A 14,282-nucleotide genomic window follows, 5' to 3' on the forward strand; every position below is an offset into this window, starting at 1 on the left:
AATGGGGAGTTATTTACTGTTTGGGCATGTTAAAATTGTTCAAGAATAAATGTATTCTCCTAAATCTGCGCCTGGCCACATTAAGATAGGCAGGGCTACGCTTCGAGCGATTACAGCTGTCGCGTACCTTAAGAGAGTCCCATCTACTCCCGCCGTCCTCGGGTGCCTTAAGAGAGTCACTGTTACTTAATTACCATTAAAGTGCAAATTCCTGTCTTCTCTCAAGGCCATGAAAAAAAATCTTTATTATTGTGACCTTCTCCTGCTTTCTGAAGAATTGAAACACAACAGTCAACACACATCTTGTGTCACATTTCGCTTATATTTAGAAAAACTGCAGTGAAGTCAATTGTGTACGGGTCAATGTGGACACACACAAAATCATCATACGAGTATTCAGTCCACAGACTGGTCTGTTGTCACAAAACAATGCCAAGCTGTACTATTGTTGTTTACACCCCTTTTCATTGTTTTGTAGTTTCCCATTCCCTGGATTTGCTTGAGATATGGGTATCTTGGTCTTCCTCTAGGTTGCTCTCTATTAATGAATCCTTCCACAATAATTGTCATCAGCTGAGAATGGCTTAAGATGTGGATCCCCAGGAACGACATCTTTTGTGAATTAATTCTATCAAAAATCACTTCTGATTTACTCTGTGCAGTACCTCGCTATTTGTCACCTTTTCTATGAAACTTTAATGATCCTACAGAAACACCAGATTTTGAAGGCTTCGATACACTTCACACAACTTTTGTTTATTGTCCATGTTTCTGATGCGTACAATAAAACAGTCTAAACAAATGCATGCACTGGGCGAGTTGGCCATGCTGTTAGAGGCGCGTGGCTGTGAGCTTGCATCCGGGAGATAGTGGGTTCCTATCTCACTGTCGGCCGCCCTGAAGATGGTTTTCCGTAGTTTCCCATTTTCACACCAGGCAAATGCTGGGGCTGTATCTTAATAAAGACCACGGCTGCTTCCTTCCAACTCCTAGGCCTTTTCTATCCCATCGTCGCAATAAGACCTATCTGTGTCGGTGCGACGTAAAGCCACTAGCAAAAAGAAAAAAAAAAAAAAAAAAAAAAAAAAAAGAAAGCAAATGCATGTAGGACTCTTATACAAAGGGGTAGACTTGAGTTTAATTTTACTCAGTAACTTCTTGTCCTGTATAAAAGTGATCTTAGCTTGAGCAATACGGCTCTTTATCTCTGCCGTACTCCTTCCATTCTCAGTTATTTTCTGGCTGAGATAGGTAAACTTTTGGGCTAGTTTGATCTTGTCATTACCCCCCGTGGGTGGGGGACGCAGCCTAATAATACCCCCACAGTATGACTAATAATACATCCACAATATCTCCTGCCTACTTACAATAATTTATTCTTTATGATTAATGTTGCATTAAATACAGAACATGAACAACCATGGATTTTCTCTGCACTGAGCTGCTTGTTTTTAGGTTTATATAGAAACTCGTGTTCCTCCTTCAGAATTTCTTGCACATCTCTCTCTCTATCTTCCCCCACCCCCGACCCCCACCCCTTCATAATTGACAGATCATTTTGGATACATGTCAGTTATTACGTTTCTTGGCAACACAACTATGTAGGTTGCATAGTGGAATGGAATTACGATATATCTTCAGAGATCTTTAATAAAACAGTCTGACATTCTATGGGATAAATAATACTGGTAGGTGCTTGTAATATTGTATCTGAAGAAATGACTTCTACACATTTCAAGTAATGAAATGTTCCAGTAAGAATCATCAAGGACAATTCTCTTAAACTGTACTTCTGTTTGTTTAATATTAGAAGCAAGATATATCTGACTAGCATCTATTCCCACCACTTAAGTATTTCTCCCTTCTCCTGTTATTGTCGCTCCAATCATTGCAAGTGTCTGTGTGATATACTTTCCCCACGCATAAAATATTATATTAGTGTTTGATCAATTTCGATTCAATCTGTAATGATCTGTATTTTTAACCCTCTCCAATTCTCACTGAGCAATGGTAAACTTCTTTTAGACACTGTTCAAGATGGTTACTATTATTCTGAACGTGTAAATTTGAAGCAATCCGGTGAGAAATTGGAGTGGAAAAAATTAATGATAGAATAGAGAAGAGCCGATTAAGATGGTTTGGGCACGTAAAGCAAATGAGTGACGAAAGAATGCCAAAAAAGGTGATGGAAATGCAAATGCAAGGAAGGAGAGGCTGTGGACGACCACGATTGAGATGGAAGGATACAATCCAACGCAGTATTATAGAAAGAAACCTGGACTGGGACACAGTGTTGGAGGAGGAGTGGTGGAAAGTGGAGAGGAACCATATTTTTCCCCTACCCGGCTACAGCCGGATAAAGGGAAATGATGATGATGATGAATGCATTATCATAAACAGCTAATTATTTTGAATCTATGGTGATAAGCCGCATGGAGAAAAACTAGATCAAGTAAAGAAATTCAAATATCTAGGAAAATGTATGAGAGAAGTAAACGCCCAGATTGCACAGGCGGAGGGAACTTTCTCGAAACAGAAGTCTAAGACCATCTGCATAGAGGTACGAAAACACTTCTTGTGTATGGAATGTTGAAAGCCATGAACCCTGCAAAAAGCAGAAGTGATGTGGTGCTGACGTCGACTATTAAGAACACCTTAGACTAATAGTCACAAACGGACACGTACTTCGGTTGAAACCTTGAAGAAAAGAAGAAATAGCTTAGTTTGCCACTTGCTTCATCATTCTGAGTGGTGCACCACGTGTTTGAATGGAAAATGCAAGGTAGAAGTACCCAGGCAAGCCCACCTAATGCCACTTGAAGCTGCTGGCCAAAGAATGGAAATGCTTGGAAGACATGCATGTTACCCACCAACCTTAGGGTTGAAGAGGAGGAGGAGGAGGAGAAGGAGAAGACTTCATAAAATTTCTTTGTAGCTAACATCAGTGAGTTTTCCTCCTCCTGTATGTATGTATGTATGTATGTATGCAGTGATGGCAAAAGTTCAGAAAATATATAATTGGGCTCAATTACAAGTTACTTTTACAATAAGTTCACAGCCTGTTTCCAGTCATTCGACCACGTCAGGAATGGAATGAATGAAGCCCCTATCTTGCGGCGAGGATAGGAATTGTGCAGGCTGCCGAAGCCTGTCGCACTCCTCTGGGGCAATGATAAATGACTGACAGATGAAATGAAATGTTAATGGAGAGTGTTGCTGGAATGAAAGATGACAGGGAAAACTGGAGTACCTGGAGAAAAAAACCTGTCCTGCCTCGACTTTGTCCAGCACAAATCTCGCATGGAGTGTGACCGGAATTTGAACCTTGGTATCCAGCGGTGAGAGGCCAGCACGCTGCCACCTGAGCCACAGAGGCCGAAACATTAAGTAGTCAGAATAAAGCTTGGAACTTGGAAAATAATTTTCTCCCATCATTTTTATTTTAGTTAATGACTTCAAGTGTTTCATATAATTTGCCCTTTATTTTACAAATAAAAGAATTGGTTTTTAAAATTCTTATCGATAAGCCTCGACGTCATTTACAGAAAAGACGCTACAGAAGCACAGGTTCATCCAGAACTGGTGAAGCTACTGGTTCTGCTGTAATGTTTTTCCCTCGCTTCTACTTTCCGACAATGTATGTCCGTTACTAGAATGTAACGATTACAATTTTATTTCAAGAAGTAAATTACAAGTAAAAATTACTAAGAATATAATCATTACAAGTAATCAGATCACTTTTACTCTCCAGTGAGGAGGGACAAGAAACAATACGAAACACGCTACACATCAACCCCCTAAAAGAAACTGTGGAGAGAAACAGGCTGAAATGGTTCGGTCATGTCAAGAGAATGGGACAAGAAAGATTACCAAGAAGAGCCTCTGGAATGGACAGAATCTGGAAGAAGACAAATTGGAAAACAGTGAACAAGATGGAGCGATCAGTTGGAGGATGACTTAAATCGAGAGGACTGCAATGGGAGACAGTGATGGAACGATAAACTGTGGCGGAGAAAGGAGATTGGAAGAGGCTCTGTAAATGACCTGCATAAGCAGAAATGTATCATCAAGAAGCAGACGACTTTCCAACTCTGTAATGTATGTCCTTCCTGTTTGCTCGCTCGCTCCTTTCTCCCCAAAATCATTACTTTCACTATAATGATGCCCGATTGTTGGCCACGATCGTTAAGGTGTCGAGACCTATTGGTGGTAGGGTAGGAGATGTAGTCACTAGATTGCGTGTCAATTCCAAACCTCTCCACAGTCCTCATATCAAGTGAGGGCATATGACTGGGGATGTAAAGCCTTGAGCAGTCCCCTTGGTGTTATATGCCACCACTGGATTTCACCCTCTCCGTACATCATCATCATCGTTCCACATCCAGATGTGCATGTCAAATAGAAAGACCCACACCAGGCTAACCAACCATCACTTCGGGCCCTCATGGAACCAAAAGCCATACAATTAAAAAAAAACATTTATAAACTAAAACAACCACTCCTAAACCATTTAATGCAAATATAAAGGGTATTTTTATCTTCATAAGACTGAGGCGAATAAACATTTTATTTTCATAAAGATTATGTGATTAATTTTAAAATATGGTTTTTAATTTTAAGATTGATTGGTTGCTGTGAACTATAAGTAAAAACGCTTATCGAGGGCTACCTTTTACTGATAGGTATATACCAATCCAGTTTTTTAAAGACTTTTTCGTGCCTCACAGTACTTTCACACACATTTGGGGTCTAACAGTAACAGTTTAACTTCATTAGCCAGTTTTATTTCCACTTCTTTCACAAAAATCGCGATTGGTCATCTCCCTTTTGTCGCAGTTGAATGTTTCATACATATAAAAACCTCTATCATTAAATGCTCTGTACAAACTGAAAATGACATTCAAAATCTGTTTAGCAAATCTAGAGAGCAGCTCACACAAACAGATTGACTCCTGCTGCAGTAGTCTAGCCATTTAGATACTATCACATATTATTTTGTGAATGAGAGAAATATGGTTTCAAATTTTTCAGTTTCCTCACAGGTTGGACCGATCAGTCTTCAGAATGTCCACCGTTAGCAAGCACATAGGCTTGGAGTCTTTTTGGCCATTCATCTGTTGCAGAACAGATGGTATCAATTCAGAAATCCACTGCTGCTGCCACCAAGGAAATGCTTCAAACTTTCAAGTGAATGGTGTCTTTTCTTGTCAAGCACTGGAGATGAAGTCTGGTACTGTTGAGTCATCCTTGCCTTATGAGCTGGCACACAATCTTGCTGAAAGGTCCAGCTCTTGCACTCATGTTTATGCCATGAATATGAAGCTCACCCTTTCCAGCAAACTATCACTGAATTGGGGTGGTGACTTCTCTGGACCTTAAGAAACTGAGAACTTGCCACATGTATCCCATTCTTCTGGCAGTCAAAGCTCTTCTCATTCGTGAAGACTTTCTTGGGTAAAGAGAATTTTCCTATGCCTATTGTTGGCTTACCGCTGCAGAAGCTGTCTGTACTTAAGTTTTCTCTGCTGCTTCAGCTGCGTTGTCAGGAAATGTCCGGCATTCCACCGATGAGCTCTAACACCAAGGTCTTCAGAAAGTACCCTAGATAGTGATTGTGGTGAAATGTTCAGCTCCTGTGCCATTATCTTCTTGTTTCCAGAGAGGATCTTGCTGGGTACGGGCCAACAGTCACCGCGAGGACAACCAATGGTCGTACGATCTTTTTTACACTGCCTGTCTCAGTAAATCACTGGATTGTTTGATAGACAAACCTCCATCTGATTTTCAGCTATTTCAGGGTTTGGAAAAATCTTGGTTGGCAACTTTCCAGCTTTGTGCGAGGCAATTACAGCTACCCTTGTTTCATATTCACCCCATGCTTAAGCATGGAAGATCCTCTCTCTGTTGAGCAACACTAGTCAGCATTAACCTTCAGTGGCCACCTAAAAAACCAGTTCTACAAAAGTGTGTGATATTTTGGGGGTAAATTAGGTCTGGTATTTATAGAAGGTGGCTTGTAAGCTGAACAGGCAGCAGACTAGTAGAGTTTGTGGTTTATAGCATTTAAAAATCAGAGGTTTAGCATTTTGTAGCATCTATACTACTCAAATTTTGCATTTTGTAGCACATTGTTTAAAAATAGGCATAATTTGCAAAATTGCACACACAACAGTTAGGAGTAAAATCATACTCTTTAATCACGCATTCCTCGTCAAGCAGTTTTGAATACACTATGGAAAATAAGACAAAAAATTCAACGTAAGATTGCAAGAAGTATTAAAACACACACATCTTCACAGTATCCTCAATGAACGTTTGTTTCTCACTTTTTGCTCATTTTGCCTTTCTGTTCATTTCTGCTTTTGCGGCTTTCCGCTTGATGCCACACTGTTCACATGCAGGTTGGGAAAAGAATCGCTCCTTTAGTAGCACATGGTTTCTGCTCTTGCAGTGTTTATATCCAAAACATCTTACTTCTTCCATTCAAATCTTTGATTGCAAAGTCAGTAATCAGTATATCTGTATTGCTTACATAAAAGTGCAAGTATATTATACTATGTATGGTTAAAAAGGTCCCAAACCTTGACCTAAAGGTTGTCTACAGGCTGAAGATGCCCAAATAATGGGTGAAACATGTACCTGACCTGATAAGTCTACATAAATTCATGTAGATTCAAACCACATTAAACGTGGAAAGTATTGAATAGGTGGTTTTATTAAATTATCCTTGAGATTCTATGCCTTACATAAAAGTGTTCCGATTTGTAACTGTCGGCACGCTGTTTGATCGCCACTTCGCCCCTATCCATGGCTACCAGACAATAAATCGCTACCGTACTTTAAAACAGTACTACTACTCGACACCTATGTCAAGAATAACCGACTATGATCAAGATTCAACACAAAGTGAAAGAACGCGTGTGCTTGAAAGTGTATTAAGCTGTTTGATTGGTTGTGCTTTCCACTGCTGTTTGGCCGTTGAAAGTAATTCTTTCCCTTGAAATAAATAACATATTTCTTATTTTTAAGAAAATGCATCTTTTTAAAAGATATATCTTTATTTTGCATAAAACCGAGAATTTTGAACCAATTTTGCAATTTTTATCGCTAATTCGAAATTGCTAAGAACTATTCATAGGGGTGAAGGCACATACACAGACAAAGTTTCAACATATTTCGCATTTATCGCAAATGCTAAGAATCACAAACTCTAGTTATAGGAGATAAAGTTTATATCCAGCACTCCCTTCTCACTCCTTGAACGTCTACAAGGTACGCCTTGAATAAGGTATTACACTGCCTTCTTTAAAAATTGATAACATTGAATCCTTCAACAGTGGCTTTTACACAATTATTATAGACTACAAATTTACAAGTTTCTGAAATAATTCTTGTTCAAAATTAATTCTAGAAATCCGTTCTAAATGAATGGGAGCTTTTAGAGCCATGACTGTTCCTACTTGTACAGTACACTTACCACATGTTCCTTTGTTATCTCTTGCATTGTACTATGTTACAATTTAATTTGTACAGTTCAGTAGTCCTTTGTTGTTAACTTAGGATAATATTTCATTTGTTAGCTATATTTGTAAATAATTAGAAAGAAAGTTTTTTCGTGGAACATTTATCAACTGTGATTAATAGTAGAGCCATAGGAGAATAAGGCAAATTTCTTGTATAAGTAAGAGTGTTAATTGTCTTGCTGCTGCTCTGCTGTTCTGTGAACATGTTTATACTGATATCATAGTTTTTACAGGCCTTAATGTTCCACATAGTCGTGCCTATTGTACAGGGTGTTTGAAAAATACATGGCAAAATTGCAAGTTAGAATTTTGCGTACATAATACGGATAAAAAGAGCCAAATTTGTGATTTCTAAGATATCTTATGTTGGATCATATTTACTACGATGTACTTCATACACAACAGCTTATCATCCTGATCTCAGGATAGGTAGAGTCAACCAATTGCTCACCTGAGCTAAACTCGTTTGACCTTTCTCGTGTGAGAGGAAATTTGTTGGTGTATGTAACCTCTGTACAGCCTTGTCAAGCGGCATGTACGACACTTTGAACACTTCAGAAAATTCAAGCAAATAACATTCCAGTTTACAGCTAAATGTCTCATAAAACATGTATTTTCAGACCTGTGTCTCATATTCATATGGGGAACCCAACCCTGAAGTTTTGCCATGTATTTTTGACATCTCTGTATACAACTTGAAAGGAAGGTGATGAGTTTGTACTGCTCTTAGATTGATCATATTTTCACTTGTATATAAACTTCTCCTGAGAATTGTCCACTCTCGGGTAAAATCGGTGCTTCCATGTCTTTCGAGTAACTCTACCTCACTCTACTTTTCCAGCACAAAGGTCACTCTGTATTATCCTGCATTTAATCTAGAATCTTCAGCGCGTACCTTCGTTTGTTTTATGTTCCATGAGTCTTCTTCGTCTGCACTTGTTACCTGACTCCCTATTGGAGCACAATAAACAGAGATGCAAAAGTATTGAACAGAGTCTTCAAAATAATAGATTTTAGGAAAACAGTACTTTTGATGAAGAGAGGTATTTTCTTACTCGCCATCAAGATGCTGAAGACATGCATGTGGCATGGCATCGGCAATGAATTTATTTGATGTGAGATGTGCCAGGGCCACACAGTAACTGTCTGAATTTTTCTTAGTAGTGGGAATTCCCTGTGTTCATCTCGATTCTTCATGAGGCTTCGGTGTGCTTAAGCAGTGTCATTGAAGGCCAAGGCCGGGGGCTACCGTTGCTGCCGTCATGAATTGCTACATAGGGGAATTCCTTCCCTGTGGTTTGTATACATAGAATCCACATCATGGTAATCATCAACCACCTGATCAACCTTAGCATTCAAACACAAGAAAATTGCATGACAGCTACTCATGGGCAATATGAACAGTTTTCAGAATTATTGTATGTTTGTTTTAGTATTGTACAGCCTAATTCTATGTTACACCAACCTCAAAATTATCATATGTTCATACAGGTTGACACCCTGGCAAAAACTCAAAACTACCCTTCTGCCTGTTCTTCCAGAAATGAAATCAATGAGTTTGTTTTGATCATTCTTGAATAGTTCAGCCCTGTATTATTATTATTATTATTATTATTATTATTATTATTATTATTATTATTATTATTATTATTATTATTATTGTTGTTGTTGTTGTTGTTGTTGTTGTCGTCGTCGTCGTCATCATCATCATCATTGCCTGTATACCCTGACATAAATTAAATTCTCATTTTCTTGGCTTCATTTTAGCATAATTTAATAAATCTTCTGTCATCAGTAAACTTTCACAAGAAATTCAGTCCTCCACAACAGTTCATTCATTTGAAGAACTGAAATTGAGAAATTTTACCTATAGATAAGATATCTACTTATTCTTGTGTTTCTATTGATGTCATGATTTCCTCTTCTCTGGAGATGTTACTACTTGAAATTGTCCTCCTCTTTATAATTATATAATTGGAATAAACCTTTCTCTGCTTGTATGGGAATTATGGTTTTTCTTTAAATATCGTAGCAAATTCTGGCTGGGTAAAGTGTTTCCCACTATGGCAAGACTCATCTCTGTCTGTATTTTGCTCTGTTCATACATTTTATGTGCAATATAAGATAATGAGGCAGTTTCTGAAAGATTTATTTTTTAAAGTCTCTCCACACTTTTACCATTTAAGTGTTGCATTGCAGTACCTCTACATTCTTTTCAAGGAAATAGACTCAAGTCATTTATAAGGAAAAGAATGTTATGACTTTCTTGACATATCCTGTGTCCCCCTCTGGTGTAAATGGCTGCAGCAGAAGTCCTCCATTGTTTCTGTCTCCTGACAGTCAGCTGTAAGTCTGCCCAGGATTTCTCATCCTCCCTCATCTCTTCCTCCACACTTCTCCTCGAGGTCATCCTTGGTCTTCCTCTTTATCTTACTCCTTGCGGGTTCCATCTAAGTGCTTCTTTCTCGATGGCATCCTCCTTTCTCAGACAATGACCTATCCATTCCCATTTTCTCCTTTTTATCTGCTGTTTTATGTGAGTTTCTCCTGTGCCCTCTTCAAGAGTTCCTCATTTGTGCTGGTCTCTGACCAATGTATCCGCAGAATTCTTCTGAGGCAACGGTTGATGAAAACCTGTAGACTGCTGGTGATCAGTTGTTATTTTCCAGGTCTCGCATCCATACAGGAGGACCGCTTTAACATTGCTACGGGAAATTTGTAGTTTGGTCGTGGTTGAGATGCCACAGGCTTTCCATATTGCAAATATCTGAACAAATTCGAAATTTGCCTTCTAGATGCAACTCTTAACATCTGTGCTGACACTACCATCCTCTGCCATTACACTCCTAGATAATGAAACTCTGCTACCGTTTCAATCTCTTCTCCATTTATCTGGAACCTCCGATCTGGATCGATAAATCTAGATCTTCCAGGTGCTGCATTAGATTCCATCGAAGTTCAGTTTTGGCTCCAAACATCACCTCCCTCATGGTGATAAGAAAAACGGTGGAAACACACTTGTTTCACGCCTGAGTTCACCTCAATTGATTCGGTCAGTTTTCCCTCGTGGATCACTTGGCATCTATAATTCTCGTAGAAACTCCTCATTAGGTTGATAATTTTCCCAGATATTCCAAACCTGGCCAGTGCCTTCTACATAAGTGTTCTCCTCGGGGAATCAAATGCTTTAAGTGAAATCTACAAACATCAGATACAGTGTCGTATTCCATTCCTGACATTGTTCCACTATGATCCTTAGTGTACTAATTTGGTCAACGCATGATCTATTTTTACGGAAACCCGCTTGTTCTCTCCTCAATTTTTGGTCTACAGTATTTACAATTTGATTCAGCAGAATTGTTGTGAACACTTTGCTTGGAATTGACAGTAATGTAATACCTCTCCAATTGTCACATTTCATCCCATCTCTTTTTTTCTCCTCGCAAGTTTCACAAGCAGTCCTTTTTTTTGCAATCCTCTGGTATCTGTTCTTGTTCCCACACTTTGGCAAACAGGGGGTAACATATTTCAGCTGATAGTTCAATGTCTTCCTTTAGGCATTCTGGGTGAATATTATCAGTTCCTGGTGCTTTACCATTTTTCATCTTCTTGATAGCCATGATGATTTCGTCCTTCGTAATTGGGTCGGTGTTCATTGTTGTGTCTACCGTTTCTTCTTCCATTTGAACGTTTCCCCAGTCCATGTTTTAACATTTCCTCAAAATGCTCCTTCCATTTTATCAGTTGTTCATTTTCTCCAGTAAGCATATTTCCTTCCTTACTCCTTATAGGGCCTCTTCTCTGGGTCTTCTTTCTTGAGTGGGTTTTTGTCACCTCGTATAAAGTCCCTTGTTCCACCCACTTTCGCTTATTTGCGCTGCCCTTCTGTACAGTTAGTGTCTAACTTCCTTCCTCTCTTTCATCTTCTGCCATATATCTTCTGTTATCCAGTCTTTTACTCTTTCTCTGAATCCCAGTACTTCTTCACTACTTTCCACAAGATTTGCTTTCACTTTTTCCCATTCCTCTACGATTGTGGCTTCATTTTCCTTGCCAAAAACTTCAAAACAGTTTCTTAACTGTAATCTAAATTGTTATTTATCGTTTTCATTTCTTAGTTTCATCACATCGTATTTTCTATACTTGCTTTGCAGTTCTTACTTGTTTGCTTTGATCTTAATTCGAAACTGTGCCAGGATGTGATGATGGTCGCTCCCTACATCTGCACCTCGTCTGTTCCTAATGTTGTTCATTAATCTTCTCCATTTTCTCGAAATGGCCACATGGTCTATCTGATTTTCCGTCACACCATCGGGAGACATCCATGTTATCTTGTGACAGTTCTTGTGCAGGAAAATAGCTCCACCTATTACAAGATCCCTCTCTGCACAAAAGTCAATGAAGCGTTCTCCGTTGTTGTTTCTTTCACCCAAACCATAGTTTCCCATTATATGTTCTACTCCTTCATTGTCTGTGCTCAATTTAGCATTTAGATCTCCCATCAAAATTGTTATATCTCTTTCCTTAATTCCATTCGTCGTTTAATTTAATCATCATCGGTTTGCCCTTCCAGCGAGCCGGGTTGGGTGTTTGAAAAAGAGTGTCTTCTAAAGTTGCCTTTTCAAAAAGATTTTGTTGTCCATGACAGATTCCCAATTCCATCCTCTTCTCTCTCCATGTCTTCCCTTAGTTGCTCCATCCATCTTCTTCTTGGTCTTCCAGCTGGTCTTCTACCTGTTATTCTCTTTTCCAAATACGCACATGGTAACCTTGTGCTATTCATTCATTTAACATGCCCAAACCATTTAAGTCTAGATGACCTAAGTCTTTCTTCCATTGATTCATTTACACCTAGGTTAGATCGGATCTCATCATTTTTCACGTGATCAAGTCGTGTCTTTTGGAGGGCAGTTCTAAGAAATTTCATTTTACAGGCTTGAATTCTACTACAATCCTTTGATGTTAGTGTGCAGGTTTCCAGAGAATATGTAAGGGTGGGAATGAAATATGACTTGTACGGGGTCATTTTTGTTCTTTGTGGGACCTTCTTATCCCATAGTAGGTGTCTAACGATACTGTAAAAGTTAGAGCCTTTGGTAACTCTGTTTGTTATTTCTATCTCAGTTCTATTATTACTAGCCATTATGCTTCCTAAATATCTAAATTGGTGTACTACTTCAACTTGGTGTTTCTGTATTTTTATGTTGTATTATGTCTGCTGATTTTCAGTGCTACTGTTTTTGATGGGTTCAATTTCACTCCATAATCATCAAACTTCTAACACCATGCATTCAGATTACTTTGCACTCCCTCCTCTGTTTCATCCCATATTGCCATATCGTCTGCAAACACCAGAGCTTGAAGATCTTTATTACCTTCACCTTTTAGTTCCTTTAAAATGGTATCCATAACTGCTATGAATAGAAGAGGTGATAAGGCACTTCCCTGTTGTACTCCTTTGGTTGTTTTGAACCCTTCAAAGTGACCATCTCCAATACTGACACAGCTCTTACAATTAGTATATAGCATTCGGATCTTCCTAATAAGATACTCCGATACACCAAGTTTTGTATGACTTTTCCAAATAGTTGATCTAGGAACATTATCATACGCCTTTTCAAGGTCCATAAACACAATAATTAGGTCTTTACCTCTTTCCCAGTGTTTCTCTGCCAACATCCTCAAAGCAAATATCAGATCTGTTGTGCTTCTTCCAGTCCTAAAGCCATGTTGTTCCTCTTCTAAGATAGGCTCTAGTATATCCCTTACTCTGGCTTCAGTGATCTTCTCCATAATTTTAAGGCCATGTGATAAGACGGTAATGCCTCTGTAATTTTCACTTTTCCTTCTACTCCCTTTCTTAAAGATAGGAACTTTCACCCCTTTTGTCCAATCTTCAGGTATTTCGTTATCCTTCCGTACTGATCTGAGAACTCTATACAGCCAATGTATTCCTTCAAGGTTATAAATTTCATTATTGGTTCCGTATTGAATTAAGATTACATATAATTTACAAAGTTTATTCCACCTACTCAATACTGTACAATAATTGCAATGTCTATAAATTGTTATTTATTCCCATCTGCTGTCTCCAGAGCTGTAATTGCTTCTTTATCTGATCTTTTACTTTTTTACTATTCCATAGATCATTTTCATATTCCCTTTACTGTCTTCTTTCAGTTTAGTTGTAAATTATTTCCAACTTATCTTTTTCTTCCTGTACAATTCTCTTGACTTCCAACTTCCTGTATCTATATTATTTTGCCATCTCTTCCAATTTATTGTTGTCTATTTGGGCGCTGTTGATTCTTCTGTCAGACTTAGCCACATCAAGAACTTTTTTTGGCTTTATTCCTTTATGGCTTCTTTCACTTTATCATTCCACCAAGATGTTCTTTTCTCTCTAACTTATCTGCGCTACCAACCAGACTTGCCTTAAAATCATTCCATTCTTCATTACCTTTTTTTTTTTTTTTTTTTTTTTTCATTGGTATTTTGGCTCGGATTTCCTCTTGAAACTGCTGTTTGAATTCTAGATCTTTCAATTTCCAGTCTTTAATTCATGGTTTTTTTCTTCTTGTTTACTTTAATAATAGGTTTGGTGACTCTTAGGTCTGCAGTGAGGAGTCTATGGTCGCTATCAAGGCTCTCACTAGGTATCACCTTTTCTCCACTTGACCTATCTCTGATGATAGGGTCTATCACTGATCTATTCTGACCATCCCAGCTGTATTTCGTTATCTTCTGGCTATCCCATTT

At 38.5% G+C, this 14,282-nt stretch overlaps 1 protein-coding gene across 1 annotated transcript in view; it reads left to right on the forward strand.

Moving 5' to 3' along the window:
• Klc (kinesin light chain) overlaps positions 1–14,282 on the forward strand; it is a 416,901-nt gene that overhangs the window by 345,605 nt on the left and 57,014 nt on the right. The gene's annotated exons all lie outside the window — the stretch shown is intronic.

The sequence above is a fragment of the Anabrus simplex genome, chromosome 11 (genome assembly GCF_040414725.1).
Source record: "Anabrus simplex isolate iqAnaSimp1 chromosome 11, ASM4041472v1, whole genome shotgun sequence".
Classification (NCBI taxonomy): domain Eukaryota; kingdom Metazoa; phylum Arthropoda; class Insecta; order Orthoptera; family Tettigoniidae; genus Anabrus; species Anabrus simplex.